Source organism: Vulpes vulpes, chromosome X (assembly GCF_048418805.1).
Source record: "Vulpes vulpes isolate BD-2025 chromosome X, VulVul3, whole genome shotgun sequence".
Lineage (NCBI taxonomy): Eukaryota > Metazoa > Chordata > Mammalia > Carnivora > Canidae > Vulpes > Vulpes vulpes.
Window position 1 is genome coordinate 46,009,605 of NC_132796.1, and position 4,080 is coordinate 46,013,684.

Consider the following 4,080-nt stretch of genomic DNA (forward strand, 5'->3'; position numbering starts at 1 on the left):
ACATCCTTCAAAAGAGCTCATATTATCGCAGAAAGGGAGTAAGGCAGATGGAGTGAAAGCTTTTAGCAAGCTGTATTGTGATACTCTGGAATATGTGTGCTCCAGTTGGGAAAATATGTTCAAGCTCCATACTCACAGTAGAGAAAGTTGGCATGAAAATAGAAATTGAGAGGAAAAAAATCACACACAATAACAATAAATGTAAATACTCTTTGCATGACTCCTGCCCACTAGCTACTTTTCAATTTGCTCCTGCCTACATAGGTGTTTCAGAAACATTGTGTCTCAGAAACACTGTCTCCTAGAATCTCACACCAAGGATTGTTTGGTTTTTCAATTCTCCCTTGCAGTGAACTTTTCAGGAATAGTTTTCGTAAGAAATAATTGCAAGTTTCATTTTCAAAAAAACAGAATAAAACAAAACAAAGCTTTCTCTAGAGAGCACAAAACAATATCTGATGAGATGGGATGAGTGACATGTGTGGGCTCATGATAGGGTGTAATAAGGTAGGTTTAGACATAACATCAACCAAAGGGCACCAAATCGTCATTCAAGGAAAGCATCTTTACTATCCCTGCAGGCATCAATACAAACATGCATGTTTATTTTTATCATCAGCAGCAGAATTTCCTTTTCACTTCCCCATTTCTGCCCAACACACAGTACTTCCCTGTCTTTAGCCTCTTCTTCAACCCTCATATTCAGTAAGGTATATAGAAAATTCCTGATGTAAAATATCTTGACTTGTGTTCCCTCACTTGTGGCCAAAATTTCTATTAGACTGCCTAAGAACTGTTTTGATGCCAACACTAAAGCCCAAATCCCTCCTCATTATATCAATTACCATCACTGATAAGCCTGTCTATAACTGAATATAACAGCTATAACAGCTGTTTTTGTTGAAATGAAAGAGCAATAGATCAGAAAAGAAGACATTGCTTTGAAACTGCCTCTTTCCAAATACATGACACTAAAACTTCTTCAGAAATATGTATGCATATAAAATGACATGAAAAATTTTCAAAACAGAAAACCCTAATTTTGAATTTAGTTCAATCATTCTTGGAACAATGATGAATTGTTTCAGAGGTATTTACCAGACCAAAAAAAAGAAAAAAGAAAGAGGGCATATTTTATCCCAATTTCTTTGGACTATTATTTAAGAATCCTAAGTGAATCCAGCTTTTCAGTACATTTCCTTAAAAGGAACATTTATATTCAGCTATTCTATCTTAATTAATCTTATATAATTAACATAATTTATAAATGGATATAATTATTTTATTTACTTTTCATTTATTTTTATTATTGATTTTGTTAATTTACAATATTCAATATGTATCTATTAATGTGATGCCAAAATATTATGTAAATCTCTGGGAAATAATAATCTGGCCTAGGGGCACCTGGATGGCTCTCAGTTCAGCGTCCAACTCTTGATTTCAGCTCAAGTCATGATCTCAAGGTCATGGGATTGAAGCTTCCCACCTCTGTGTTCAGCAGGGAGTCTGTTTCCGATTCTCACTCCTTCTTCCTCTGCTCCCCCCATCATCCCCCCCTCTAATAAATAAATAAGTTTTGTATTGTTTTTAAAGAGTCTGGCCTAAGTTTTCTCTTGAAATCATTATCCAAGAACTAACTGGGACCCAAACTGAGAATGTCCTTTAGTGGAAAGAAGCTTAGAATGATTCTAAAGATAGGGATTATAGTACCAGTTGTGAAGCTGAATGCTATGGGACTCTGGCCAAGTCTTTTTTTTTTTTTTTTACCAGTTCTAGGCTTCAATTTTTATAAACATAAAGTGAGCACATATTATTAAGTCCAAGTGGAATGTTACCCTTTCTCTAAATTTCTACAACCCTTACTTACACAATTTAACATTTAATTATATGCCGTCTCAAACTGCTTAAACTCCTTAATTAAAATATAAATTTTCTGAAGCAGAAGATCTGCGTTTCTAGAGCACCCTCAGTACTTAGCAATATTAAACTATAGTGGGTACAGAATACAGATAAGTAAAATTTAACTGAGCAACTGAAAATGTGACTTCACTGCTGCTTTAACCCCTGAATTTTGTCCTCAGATTTGCAGTTAAAAATATTTTTTTGTTTCAGTTTAAACTATTCTGATTAAGTCTTAATGAATTATTTATGCAAACTTCAGTCTCAAAGCTGTTTTACAAACTGGAGCTTCGGTTTATTTTATTTTTTTTTATTTTTATCTTTTTAAAGATTTTATTCATTTATTCATGAGAGAAAGAGAGAGAGGCAGAGACATAGGCAGAGGGAGGAGAAGCAGGCTCCATGCAAGAAGCCGGATGCAGGACTCAACCCCAGGACTCTGGGATCACACCCTGAGCGGAAGGCAGACACTCAGCCACTGAGCCACCTAGGTGTCCCCTCAGTTTATTTTTTAAAAATAAAAATGTTTTGAGGAAACATTTTCACTAATTATATCATATGCTCCTTAAAAAGGACTAGGATAACAGAACTCCTAAATATCAGGGAGCAGAGTTAAACAATAGGGCTGCTAGTGAAGGGGTGAAAAAGAAGGTCAGCTTGACTGCAACACAAGTTATGATTTGCTGAAGGACGGTAGTTGCCAGAAAATATTTAACATGTATGGTAGTCAAAGAAATGCAAGCTAAAATGAAAATGTGATACTATGTTTTGTTAAATATAGGAAAAGAGATATGAAACAAAGTAGAACTCATTAGAGCTTAATTTAAGCCAACAATGTATTTGACAATGTTTTCTAGACCAAGTATAGATTTCCATACTGTTAATAAAGTAGATCTTATTACTATAAAAATTAAGAAAAAAAGTATTTTCCCTCATAACCATGGTTATACTCACTTAAGTACATGCTCATTTGAAGGCTATCCTCTAATTAGAAAGTGAGTAAAGCAAAAATAAATGTAGTTGGAATTGATCATAAGAATATTGAAAGGATTAACAGCTTCATTAATATTAACTCCAAGTTTAGAACAAAGCAAAGATTTGATCCAGGTTTACTTAATGATGAGTGGTTTCTAATCTATTACTTTTAGATGTCTAGATCATAAATCTGTACAAAAACACTGACTCAATTCCAAGAAGATCAAGTTTCTTTGTTTTTGTAACAAAGTGCATTACAGAACTATTAATTAAATTATAGGTGACAGGAAATTGGGTATAGTTGCCAATACTTCAGAAGACGGAATCTAATTACAAGCAACTTCAACAAGAGAACTTTAAAATGCAGCGTAAACTATCCTGGGCAGTCAAGGTAAAAAGAAAATGGAGCCCTGGTTTGTTTTGTTTGTTTTGTTTTTCTATGTATGCAAGACAAGAGTAAGAAAAGAACCTTTCCAAATGGCAACTTCACTGGGAGCAAATGATGGCATAATCACATCATGTAGAAGCTTTCATCCATGCTAAAACTTTTTCAGCTAGTATTGGAATTGCACAGAACCTTTTCTCTCCCTTTTAATCCCGTCTCCCTAGTCTCTCTCCAACACTGCTCAATTTCTAGCAAATTCCAGTTGAGTTCTTTTCCGTACTTGAATTAAGTAAAGATCATTTTTAAAAAAGATTGTATATATTTATTCACGAGAGACACAGAGAAAGAGGCAGAGACTTAGGCAGTGGGAGAAGCAGGCTCCCTGCAGAGAGCCTGATGTAGGACTCGATCCCACAACATCGGGATCATGACTTGCGCCAAAGGCAGATGCTCAACCACTGAGCCAGCCAGGGGCCATAAAGATCATTTTAGATATCGATATTGGCAAGACTGGCAACTGTTTTAGGCAATAAATATATGCTCTAATAACAATTCTTTATTTACTTCATCATGTTACTTTCAAAAGATCCATGTATCTCACAATCATGAAGCCAGACTAGGAAGGGATAGGGTAACATACGTCACTACACTTAGGTATTATTGTCTATTTGTCTATTCTTGCCCTTAATGTCAGCAGCTTTTACCCAAGAACAGTTAAGAAACATTCTCCTTTAAGACTGCATTACTTTTCACTTATGCTACTGTATCAGTATCCTCTCAACAATATTTTCTTTCTGGGATCCCTGGGTGGCACAGTG